Consider the following 13,170-nt stretch of genomic DNA (forward strand, 5'->3'; position numbering starts at 1 on the left):
TGTGTGTGTACCTGTGTCTCTATATAATTTTTTGCCTTTTTTTTTTTTTGCCATGAAAAAGGATAGAAAAAAATGTACCGAAATGTTCATAGCAGTTATCTCTGAATGGTAAATAGTGGGGTTGAGGGGATTTTTACTTAGTTCTTGCAGTTTTCCAAAATTTTCCCAAGTGTTTGTGATTGGAGGAGCATGGCAGAAGCAGTAATCAATGTTCTAAATAAACAAACTGCCCAAGTCTCTCCTTTCTGTAAATGTCCAAGTTGGAGTTAAAAACGCTTTTATCACAGACCAATCTTGTAATTTTACCCCATCAACTGGCTGAATGGAATAAATATTACATCCGTGCCATGTTTTGTGGCTGGAGTGGTGTTTTATGTTGTTTTTTAATTAATTAATTTGAGTCACGAGCATCTGAGATGTGTCTATTTTACGGGGCTGAAATTTACATTTATCTCCTTTTTAAAAGCCCATTTAGCAAATTAACAAGAAAACAGCAACACTCAGGAAAGATACTGAGCCTACTGCATGCGTCATATATAAAATAGCGACTATATAATTGACCTTACAGGATTCTCCTGCGGATCAAATCAGATTGTCTTGTAAGGAACTCTGGAAAAAATAAAATGCTATATAAGTCACAGTGAAATATTAACATTATCATTTAAAGTCCAGCTGTTTGGTGACTTCAACACAGGGTTTCTTCATTCTAATGAGGCCATTCATGTCTGAGCACCAGGGATCTCTGCATCCTGACACTCAGTACAAAGCTGCGTGTGGCTGTGTTGTAGTGCAACTCTCTGGGTAAAGGGTCTGTAACTTTTCCAGCATGATCCCTAGGCCCAGTCAGGTTAGAAACACAGCTCACAGAGGTTAAATCCATCACCTGGTGCTGAGGAATGTTATCTAGTCATCAAAGCAGATGTAGCAGGATCTCAACGTAAAACCTCACAGAAACATCTTGTGGTCAACTGGCCATCACTGAATATCCTAGGATTCTCATTCCAGTCTTAGGACTAACTCCTGATAACACCCCCGGACCTGGTCTCCGGGCAGAAAAGAACATGAGAGAGTAACAGAGGCCGCAGATGGGACAGCAGCCTCGGGTCAAACACTGGAAGGCAAAAGGCCTTTCCAAAGGACCCTTTCTTGCTACCGGGACTCTGTGATATTGCAAAACAGAATGGCATTTCTTCTATTTGGAAAGATACATGTAATTCTACTCTTTGCTGATTCACACTGTCCTTTTCCACAATCTAGCTGCATTTGTGAGGTTCTGCCTAAATGTTTAAGATACTTTGATTAAAAACGCAACAGCAGCAACAATCACAAGACCTTAGGCACCAAGGCAGGCCTGGGCAGGAAAGAACACACAGATTCCCCTTCACTAACCTCAGCTTTCACGGCTACCCAAACCAATGGCTTGAAATTAACTCACTCAGTTAATCATTCAAACTCATGGGCTAGGCAAGTTTTAATGTTTCAATGTTGGTTTACAATTAACCCAGCTGACAGTGTTTTAAGGTGTTTGATTTTTAATTAGTCTATTGATTTGCCAGTCTGGTTAACAATCCTTTATTCCTGTGCCCTTTATTCTGTCTTCTATTCTTGCTAAGAAATGAAGAGCGGAGGTTACTCTGGCTCTTTGCTCCTGGAAACCACTCCAAACTATGGCCCCCTTCCTTTCCCAGGGACACAGGATATGGAGTTAAGAACAGAAGGCATGAGGCCTGAACACCAGGATTCTGTGTGACCTTGGGCAAATTAAGGTAACCTCTCTGTGCCTCTGTTTCTTCATCTGTAAAATGGGATGACAGCTTTTACTCAGGAACAGCGTGACCATTCAATGAGATGACTCACAAAAACCCTCAGATCAGCACCTGGCACACATGTGGGCCCTGGGCCCCTCTTTTCCCTTCCTTAGTGGTTCAGAAGCTTTATGAATTCTTAATCTGAACATGTCAGTATCTTCCTTTGCAAAACCAAGAGCAGCTGAGAAAGTGTGTGCCCCACAGAACACTTTCTAGGAACAAAACCAGAATGAATTATTCATCAACAGGAGGGTCCCTTTCCCTGGCAGATTTAGGCATTCCTATTAAATAAGGTCTGCCCAACCTGCTTTATTCCTAGGAGGACAAATGGGCTCAGAGACTCAAGACCTTTCCCAATGTCATGTTGTTTAGAATCCAAGGTCCCCCGAACTACAACTGGCTGCCCCTCTCGTTATGCTGTGTTCTCGCCCCTTTCCCCACTGTAGGTTGATTGATGGTGTAAAGAAGGAATGGCATGTGTCCAGTGACACCTGCTGCCGTTCTGACATAGCTGACAGGGTGGCATCACCCTGGCTTGCTGCAGGACAACTGTGATGTCACTCTCAACAAAAGAACCAAAAATGGTACAAAGAGCACCCTGTCATTCCCACCACCAGAGGTAAACAGTGCTACCAACCATCAGTGGAGCAAAGCACACTGGGAACTAGCTTCACCAGTATTTCCATAAACCTCACCAAATGACTCTGAGACGCAGCCTATTTTGGAAATTCCCGGTAGAAAAAAATTCCATGGTGCGGCCAGGATGACCCTATTTCTGCCCCCGCCGCCCACAGACAGGGGAGGAAAAGCTGACACACTGATATTTTATGCATGTTCTTCCTTCCTTCTAGAAAACTTTTTCCTTCCTTGTCTCTCTGGTAAACTTCTATTCATCCTTCAAAACCCAGGTAAGAAAGCCACTTGTCTTGAAAGCCTTCCCTGACAATCTCTCCAGCTCACTCACAACACTCACAAGCACCTGTTATCTACCCCTAGCGCTCTGCCTAACTTAGTACCTAGCATATAACTTCAACTTGCCACTCATCTGCCTATATTCTAATTCTGCAGTTCTGAAAATTTTTGGTGTCACGACACCTCTACCCTCTTAAAAAGTGAGGACCACCAAAGAGATTTATGTGTGTTATATCTGTCAACATATTAGAAATTAAGATTGAGGCTTTGGTGTGTTTTTTTCTTTTTGGAGTCACAGTCTCGCTGTGTCGCCCAGGCTGGAGTATAGTGGTGAGATCTCTACTCACTACAACCTCTGCCTCCTGGGTTCAAAGGTTCTCCTCCCTCAGTCTCTCGAGTAGCTGGGATTACAGGTGCCCACCACCATGACCAGCTAATTTTTGTATTTTTAGTAGAGACGGGGTTTTGCCATTTTGGCCAGGCTGCTCTCAAACTCCTGACCTCAAGCAATCCGCCCACCTCAGCCTCCCAAAGTGCTGGGATTACAGGCATGAGCCACTGCGCCTGGCCAAAATTGAGACATTTTTAAACACAGAAATACACATATTCCATTAGCCATCAGAACTATGATGTTAACAGAGGTCATGTAGCCTATGAAAAATTCCACTGAATATTCATAAAAGGATGAGAATGAAAAACACAAAGTCTTAAAATTATTATTCAAGAAACTTCATCACAGACTCTTTGAAAGGTTATCAGGAATGCCCAGGGGTCCCAAACCCCAATTTGGGTACCACTGTTCTAGTTCATTCATTTAGCTGCTTGAGGCAGGGTCTTTATCTTACATATGTCTGTGAACTGCTTTTGATAACCACCTAAGACCCAGACACCCTACAAAACCACCTGTGGCTCCCCATCACTGGAGGAGAACTTGCGGCCCCCTCCGTCTCCTACCCAGGCCTCTTACACAGCCGTAAGAGGGATGACCTGGTGGAGGCATGGTACCACTACACACGGGTCTACACAATGGCAGCTCCAACCCTCTCTGCTGGAGTGAAGCATCCCTGCAGATAAGCTTCAACTCGGGGGATGAGCACTCATGACATTTATTTATAAAATGCTTCTCCCTGGAGCATTAAGCGTACCTTGCAGGTAGGGATTTAAGATGCTCTAATTTTCTTTCCACATCCCCCTTAACAAGCCTCCAGGGAGGCGCCCAGGAGCTCGGGCTCGGTCTGCTGTTCCTAAGCTACAGGAAAAGCCTGAGGCAGCTTTGAGGAAAGGGACTGTTCCGGCCCATTGGGGCAGGCCATGGAAGCAAAGGCCTCTCCAAGGCCCAAGACTCTTCCTGAGTCCTCAGCCAAGACAACAATATCACAAGGACCAACTGTATATTAACTGCTCACAACATATACCTCATTCAGTTCAGCTGAGATCCCTTCAGAAGGGAAGCGATGGGAGACACTCCAGACCTCCCCCATCCACTGAGTTAATATTCCACTTGTATCTCCTGATACAACTTAAAATTTGAAGAAAAAAAAATTTAATCACAATTCAGAAAAACACACCCACGCATCTTGTTCACCAAGCATGAAGCCATTCCCCTCAGCGTAGCTTCGTCTGTGCTCTCCAACAGATAGTGGAGGAGAAGGAAATGTCATTTTCAGACCAAAATGCTGCCTCATTCTTCCCCTTCAGGGCCCCTACCTGGGTGTGTGTTTGCAAGTCTAATTTAGATATCACTATTTGAATACACTTTCGAGCTTGAAAAACAAGCCAATAGTTCAGAGGAGCCAAGGCAAACTCAATCTGACAGCCACAGCCCTGACGGCTGCCAAGTCTGATTGACTAGTTGGATATATTTAGATAGGAGAGAGGAGGGGGATCAAACACTGTTGTGCCTCTGAACTCAAGAATACTGTGTTGGTAACGACAGACTAGCAAATAAACAGCCAACAGCCATTCAGCCACATCATCTGGTATCCCAGGCACAGGATCCTCGCCTCCGTAAATTACGTGCAATTTCAAAAGCCACCCACGCTATCGCAAAAATAAATAAATAAATTAAATAAAAGGCAATTAGAAAGGGTTCTGCGGCGGCATTCCCCACAGTTACTCGTTAGAAATAAACAAACAAATAAGTAAATATGATCTGTCCCTTGGCTGTCCCCACCTCCTTGCTCCTCCCCTTTGCTTTCCTGTTCCAGGACAACCCGTAGGCAGCAAAGACAAGGCCAAGGGTGCCCAGTGAGGTCCTGCGCCCTGGCTGCTGCTTTTGCAAAGGTTCTGTTGTAAAGTTGGCCCTCTCCACCTCTAACTACTATATGTGTAAAAATAAAAAGTTAGGGGTTGTCTCTCATTTCTTCTTTCCTTCACGGGGTGGAAATTTAAGAGCAGCATGAGGTCAGAGTTATGAATTACAGAATGTGACTCCAAGTCTCCAAGTCATTCAAACATGTGATCCCTTCAGGGGAGGGAAGAGGCGTGAGAAGGGCCCAGGCTGGGGGAGACAGATACTCGCCAGCACAGAAACCCACCCAACCAGTGGTCTCCGACCTGGGGCCAGCAGATTTACCTTCAGTCCACCTCAACTTCCCCAACTGAAAAGTTGGGATAATAATAGCGAATGCTGGGCATGGTGGCTCATGCTTGCAATCCCAGCACTTTGGGAGGCCTAAACGGGTGGGACTGCTTGAGCTCAGGAGCTCAAGACTAGCCTGGGCAACATGGCAAGACCCTGTCTCTACTAAAAATACAAGAAAATAGCCTGGCTTGGTACACACCAGTGGTCCCAGCTATTTAGGAGGTTGAGGTGGGAGGATCCCTTGATCCCAGGGAGGCAGAGGTTGCAGTGAGTCGATATCACACCCACTGCATCCAGCCTGGGTGACAGAGTGAGACTCTGTCTCAAAAAAAATCGTCAACATTGGGAAGATTCATTTACTGAGACTCTACTGTGTGCCACAATCTGTAGAAGATATGGAGATACATCTAGGAATAAAATTAAGGGTTAGACAAGATGGGCTGTATAAGGCTCTGAACCCAGCACCAGGAATACTGTCCAGTAAGTGCACAACACGTGGAAGCTCATCTCCCAGGACAACATCCTCTGTTTGCTCATTGCCAGCCTTTCTCACACTATCTCCTCCTCCACACGGCCTTCTATTGGGTCTTCTGGTACACTGAGCCGTAAGCTCACTATCCCTTCTACCAAGAAGGCTCCTCCCATCCCTCCTGATGCTAAGTCATTTCTCAGAGAAACCCTCCTAATGTCTCCCAGTAGACACTTCCAGGTCACCCTCTACCCTGTCTCCAGAACACGCATCCCAAGCTGTACTGATACAGCTACTCATAGGATCAGTGCAGTATCTGTTCCCCACACTTTCCTGTGAGCTCCACGCAGGCAGGAATAGCGTCTTCCTTCACCACTGAACTTCCCCTTAGCATTTAGAAAAGCTAAGGTGCCTAATGCATACTCGTTGGTGGAACAAACGAATGAATGAAATAACCATTTAAAGTAGGTAGCCCAGATGTGCTCAACGGCCTCTCCTCCGGCTTTAGAAACATCAATGTTTCACAGAACTAGTCCCAAAGCAAGGCATATAAAAAACCACTGTGCCTCAGTTTTGTCATCTGCAAAATGAAGTTCTGGTAAACACTCAAGATCTTCAGGTTTTCTTTCAAATGAAATCTCAACACAGGATACATCTCTGCACATGACTGGATGTTTGGAGATAGCAAATATTTTCTTACGAAATAAAAGTAAGTTAGCTGGGTATCTACTACTAACAGACAGGAAGCAAGGTCTGAAAAACAGAGGTTTTTGTTCAGTGTGGTTTTTATTTTTTTAAAGAATAAATAAATTGAGACTTTTGTTTTGGGCAAAATTCCTGTGCCATGGAGGAAGAAAGCCAGCAATGCTAAAAAGGAAAAAGACAAAAAAAAAATAAAAAAATGAATAAATAAATAACCCAGCCATCTCTGAGCAACACATCCGGGTTAGCAGAGCAGAAAAGGACACACAGGCCCAAATAAATCCTATTGTTTCTGTTTTTAGGACAAGACTCAATCCCAAAAGGGAGCTTGGGATCACAGGAAAAGGAGCCGGAGGTCTTTTCCACCAAACATTCAGGGCCCAACCCTAGGCTTCCAGAATGTAATCTAGGGGAGTTGCGTTGCTTTCTTCTTGCAGCGATGCCCGAGCTGGAGAGGGGAAAGGGGGCGTCCTGGAGGTGACGGTTATTGTACGGGTGGGAAACGGGCTTAAACACAAGCCCATTAGAGAAGCAGAGCCTTAATTTATCAATTAGACACCATCTGTGGATTGTGTTCCTTGAAATAATTGTTGAATTTGACAATGCATTGCAGCTTTACAAAGTTTCTGCCATCCTTGATGCCGTTTAATTAAATTTCTGCACTTAACTTTGATTGCACTGAAAGCACTGATGCCTTCCACAGATTGAGTTCCTCGGCCACCTGCTGTGTTGGAGCCAAGCACATTTCCAGAGCAGGGGGAAAAATATGTATTTTATTTTATTCGAAGCCTTGTCTTTTCTCAGCCTTCACCCACAGGGAATGAAAACTTCTGCTGCACAGGAGGGACCGTGTCTCCAAACCCAGCCAGCCGAGCCTTCCAGCCCTCGCCATCTACATGAGGTCTTTCTGTTCCTGTATTGTGTCTCCCAGAGAGGGCTAACAAAACAGAATCCCAGACGGTTACCAAACGCAGAGGAGTGGCTTAAAATAGAACACAACAATTATCACATAAAGCAACCAAGAACACAGGTTTCAGGTGGAAGCTGCTTCTAGGCCTGAAATCCCCACCTAGAAGGAAAACGCGGGTCAGCACGGGGATGGAGCCCCATCACCGGGAAGTGGCCTGGGACCTGAGGACCACATTAGCTGGCTAATATTGACAGACCAGCCTGGGCAGTACTATATTTTCGAAGGACATCTAGAGGGCAGTTCTCACCTGTCTGGCTTATGAGAGACATTAACCCCACCCACATAAGACTTCCCATCAGCCTTCATTTATTGTGTTTTTTGTTGATGTTGCTGCTGCTGTTGTTTGAGACAGAATCTCACTCTGCCGCCCGGGCTGGAGTGCAGTGGTGCCAATTAGGCTCACTACAACCTCTGTCTCCCAGGCTCAAGCAATTTTCATCCTCAGCCTCCTGAGTAGCTGGGATCACAGGTGTGCGCCACCACACCCAGCTAATTCCTGTACTTTTTAGTAGAGACAAGGTTTCTCCATGTTGGCCACGCTGACTCCTGACCTCAAGTGATCTGCCCACCTCAGCCTCCCAAAGGGCTGGGATTACAGACATGAGCCACCATGCCCAGCCCATCATGTTTTTACAGTGGTAAAATAGCCATAACATAAAATCGCCACTCACAGAGCTCTTTATTTTTTGTCATAGAGCTCCCCACCCCCTCGTGACCTCACTAATAAATAAAGGTGCTGAGTGATGTCATGAGGGGTGGGGAGCTGTATGGATGTGACTGCTCTAGGAACCTCATATAGGAGGACCCATAATCTCCTTTTGTAACAGGCTGATTTCACTTAGCACGTCTTCAACGTCCATCACGCTGTAGCATCTAATCAGAACTGCCTGCCTTTTTAAGGCTGATACTATTTAATTATATGTCTATCGCATTTTGTTTATCCATTCATGTGTCAATGGACATTTGGGTTGTTTCCACCTTTTGGCTGTTGTGAGTAATGCTGCAATGTATGTGGGTATACACATGTCTGTTCAAGTCCCTGCCTTCAAATCTCTCACGTATATAACCAGAAGTAGAACTGCTGACCGTACAGTCAATCTATGTTTAATTTTTTAAGGAACTGCCACAGTGCTTTGCACAGTGGCTACACCATTTCACATTCCCATCAGCAACACATAAGGGTTCCAAGAGCCTTCATTTTTAAATGGAAACTTTATCATCATCATTCATGCACTTGGGTTGAACATCGCATCTCCTGACTCTTTTTTCATACAAATATTCTATGAGTGGCATTATATGAAGACAAGCACTTTAGTATGGATTTTTTTTTTCAAGTAGAAAATATCAGAGGGGTGGCATGTAAAGAAAGAAAAGAATGGGGGGATGGCACAGCTCACAGACATAAAGAATAAATCTGGCACTTTTTTTCCCCCCCAGAACCACATGGCTCTTCCAACTCAAAGCCTCAAGTTCAAAAGATTTATGGACTAAAACTTCAGAACTATAAAATAAAATTGTTAGAAAATGCTGTTGCAACAGTCAATGGATCATTACAACAGCCACTTAGCAAGCCATAAACTCACTGGGCAAACAGAATTGGGTCAGATAATTAATTTCCACAATGGGAGGGTAACCAGAGACAAGTTACTTCACCATCTCTCCCTTTTCTGATCAGCTGGTGAGCTTCCATTGCAGGACAGCCACAGGACCCTCCGTTTAGGGAAAGAAGACTGCAGTTCCCTCAAATATAAGCAAAGACAAGATTTCCCATATCCAACACTATTACTGAACAAAATGGAAGTGCAAATAGAAATATACGCTTAATTTAAATGTCTGAGCCCAGCTCTGTTTCTACAAACTGCAATTTGGTGTTCCACATTCATTCTCTGGCCATTGAAAGCCAACCTCGTTTTGTTTACTGGGTTCCATGCAGTTCCACGAGCCATTCACACTTCTCAGTTCCAGAAGGAAACGTCAAGATCACAGGCCAACAAGGTAGACCTCTTCCTAATAGCCAATTATCCCAATCCCAGAGATAAATTCTGGCTTTTCCAGGAGATCTCAGTTTTATATATTTTCTAGATTTTGACCAAGATAATTTGTAGAAATGTGTAAGAAAATGGAATTCCATTGTTCTATCTTTGTAAGCCTGACCATACACAAATATAAAATGATCCAGGACAGGGCTCTTATGTTAGGGCATGTGCTCCAATTTTGGGTTCGGAAAGTACAGTCGATCCTTGAACAACACAAGTGTAAACAATGTGGGTCCACTTATATGTGGATTTTCTTCCACCTCTGCACGCCTGAGACATCAAAACCATCCCTCTTCTTCCTCATCAGCCTACTCAATGTGAAGAAAACAAGTTCAAAGTCCTTTATGATGATCCACTTCCACTTAAAGAATAGTAAATATATTTTCTCTTCTTTATCATTTTCCTCTTTTTTTTTGAGATAGGGTCTTGCTCTGTCACCCAGGCTAGAGTGCAGTGGCATGATCTTGACTCAATGTAACCTCTGCATCCTGGGTTCAAGTCATCCTCCCACCTCAGTCTCCTGAGTAGCTGGGACTACAGGCATGAGCCACCATGCCCAGCTAATTTTTTAATTATTATTATTATTTTTAGAGACAGGGTTTTACCATGTTATCCAGGCTGGTCTCGAACTTCTGAGCTCAGTCCATCTGCCCGCCTTGGCCTCCCAAAGTACTGGGTTTACAAGCATGAGCGACTGTGTGCAGTCATGATTTTCTTAATAACATTTTCTTTTCTCTAGCTTACTTTTCATAAAAATGCAGTACATAATACATATATAAAGCATGTGTTAATCAACTGTTGATGTTATCAGTAGGCGCTAGCTGATGATAGGCTAAGTAGTTACATTTTGGGGTAGTCAAAAGTTATACTCAGATTTTCAACTGCGCAGGGGGGCCCTAACCCTTGAGTTGTTCAAGGGTCAACTATGTATTAACTGTGCACAACATATACCCCTTTCAGTTCAGCTAGGATCCCTTCAGAAAGGAAGCAGATGGGAGATACTCCTGACCTCCCCATATTCTGAGTTAATATTCCACTTGTTACAATCCATAGCAAATTTTATGGACAAGTTATAACCGTTAGAATTAAGCAGTTCACATAGAAATCTGCATCTTCACCTTAACCGTGTGGCACCTACGCATCCCATAATTAGCCTCTGCTGAATGAATATTAAGTTGTACAGAGGTACAAAGGGTCAATTATATCACCAAATGAAGAAAAGAGAAGACACTTGTCTTGGCCTCTGGTTCTGTCTTAAATTAACTTTTAATATTAAACAAAATGTTATATTCACTCTTCCCATATTCTAAAAATTTCTCTTCTGTGGAAGCAGTAAGATATTTTTAAAATTTAATAGAACTCAGAAACTGTAGCAGAATCACTCCATGGGCATAAAGCCTAGTTCTAACATCTTCTCTTCATGGGTTCACACGAACAGTCAGAAACAGCGCCCACCTCAGTGCTACCAGATTAAACGAGTTGAGATGCTGTGGTCCTCACGGGCCAGGAGAGCATCTGGGGACAAGAGACAAGTCAGCTGTACAGCTAAAAGTAGAACTTGGAGCCCTTGGACAGCCCCAACGAAGCCAAAACCCTACTCAGCAGGGGAGAGCCCCTAAACCAACGGCTGAGTAGCCTCTCCTAGAGATCAGAGGTTCGGAGAAGTCAGGAAAAGGCAAAACTGTTCAAGAGGAAAAGTTTCATCTATTATACCCTTGGGCCTCAAGCCCTTTGTGAAGTGAGGCAGGGTATAAAATCCACCAATATACAAATTAAACACACAAACACGAGCATGTGGCAGCAGCCCAGCTCCTTCCTTAAATCCTAAAACTGCAGTCTAAGGAAGACCCAGGCTTGCTCCAAGTGGCTGCAGACATCTGACTTCTGAAGCTCCCATCATAACAAAACATGGGTGCAACCCCCAGTGCCTCCTCGCCTGCTCTGAGCAGCCACTCCCTCACCACGCGTGAAGGCACAGAGCTTTCTGGAAGACAGGGTCTACGGCACTTCTCTGGTGCCAAACCCTGGGATACCTGAGGATTTCCTAAGAGATGACATGGAGGGCCAGGCTCCCTGAGTTGCCTATGAAGAGTTTCCCAGAGTACCCCACGTCACAAATAAAGATGCTGAGTGACATCACGAGGAGTGGGGAGCTCAGTATAGTGGGTGACAGGCTAAGGCAGCAAATAGGAGAATACTCATAAAGAAATTTAAAACTATATTCATTGCAAAAGAAAGCAGAGTAAGCTGACCCCCATAAAGGAAATGGTAGCGGGGTCACCAAGGGCTCAACTGGGGTTCAGCCAGGGCCTCAACAATTGGGATTTCCCAAAGGGAAGCAGAAATGCCTGCTGTAGCTGCCAGGACCCTACAGCTTGGGGTGTCATCACTTGACCTCAGCCACTGGATGGCAGATGCAATTCCCCTACCCATGACTGGGCACAAACTTTGCCATCAAGCACTAATAATGCCACTACCAGCTTTTATTGAGGACTCACTCACACAGCCTTGGCAGGGAGGCAGTACTGGGACATCCATTTTACGGATGAAGAAACTGAGGCTCAGGTAGGTAAGTCTGCCCCCCAGATTTACAGAAATTGGTAACTGGACTTGGAGCCTTTGTCTTTCTGACTTTAAGACCCATGCTCTTAAGCATCAATCACCCTATTCTATCTCCCTTGTAGCCAAATTCAATAATAAGATTTATATGCCCACATTGAGTTGGAACAAAGATACGCCACCATGAGACCCAGACAGCTTGATGGGCTGGCTCTCAGCAGAGATGTGCCCCACTCCTCCACCCCAGGCAGTGGGGCCTAAGGGATTTAGGGAATCGGAGCATGTGGATAAGATGCAGGGTCATTCCTCCAGGAATGGCTGGAGAAAGGAAGAGGCAGCTGCCACTGGGATGGCAGGACCACCTGTTCACCTGCTCTGCTGAACAGTTCCCATTCTCCCACCCAGGTTCTGACCAACAATGGCATCAAGAGACTTTTGTGGGTGAACAGAGTTGCCCTCTATAAAACCAATCTCAAAGTATGAGGAACACCCCTCAAAAGATGATACGTTGCTAGGCCCTCAAAAGGGCCCTCAAAAGGGCCCTAGCAACGTATCATCTTCGATTTCACCTACAATCTTCTTGACCATATTTACATTTCAACATGTACAACACTTTAGGTACAGATTCTTCTATAAAACTGTTAGAAGTGCAATGAAAATCAGCACTTCTTTTATTTGTCCTAGAATTATTTTCTTCAAACCACGTACTTACGGTTTTCATGGAATTTGTGTGACCTTCCGCCTTTTAACCTCACTGGGCCATGTCATTTGCACAATGAAAGCTTTGATCTAACAAATCTCCAAAGCCCCCTCCAAACGCTAATGATTAGGATCCCACATCCCATATTCACCTTTCCAATATATCACTTTCATACTCAACCCTCTCCAATCTCACTTTTCCAAAAGATCCTGGTACTAGTGATGACTTTCTAGGACGACCATTAGTCCATAAAATGCCTTTGCGTGAATCAGAAAAAGATGCTTCCTTCCTTCAAATGGACACAGCCTGGCCTCAGAGCCTTGAGTCATTCCAGGTGTTACCTGGCAAGTCCTTAACCTTAAACATCATTGCAATCTTCAGAAGAGTCAACTTCAGCCCATGACTGCAACCACCCAGGAGAAAAAATGCC

General features: G+C 44.5%; 1 protein-coding gene across 20 annotated transcripts in view; it reads right to left on the reverse strand.

The window, feature by feature from the left end:
• The window catches only part of MSI2 (musashi RNA binding protein 2), a 433,576-nt gene that overhangs the window by 314,999 nt on the left and 105,407 nt on the right, over positions 1-13,170 (reverse strand). For 2 of the 20 annotated variants that reach the window (XM_077971003.1, XM_077971001.1), the window contains exon 1: positions 567-604. The exons of the other annotated variants lie outside the window; for them this stretch is intronic. The gene's annotated coding sequence lies outside the window, so the exon portion shown is untranslated. Of the gene's footprint in view, positions 1-566; positions 605-13,170 lie in introns of those variants that run through there. 20 annotated transcript variants of the gene reach the window in all.

This window comes from Macaca mulatta, chromosome 16, assembly GCF_049350105.2.
Source record: "Macaca mulatta isolate MMU2019108-1 chromosome 16, T2T-MMU8v2.0, whole genome shotgun sequence".
Classification (NCBI taxonomy): domain Eukaryota; kingdom Metazoa; phylum Chordata; class Mammalia; order Primates; family Cercopithecidae; genus Macaca; species Macaca mulatta.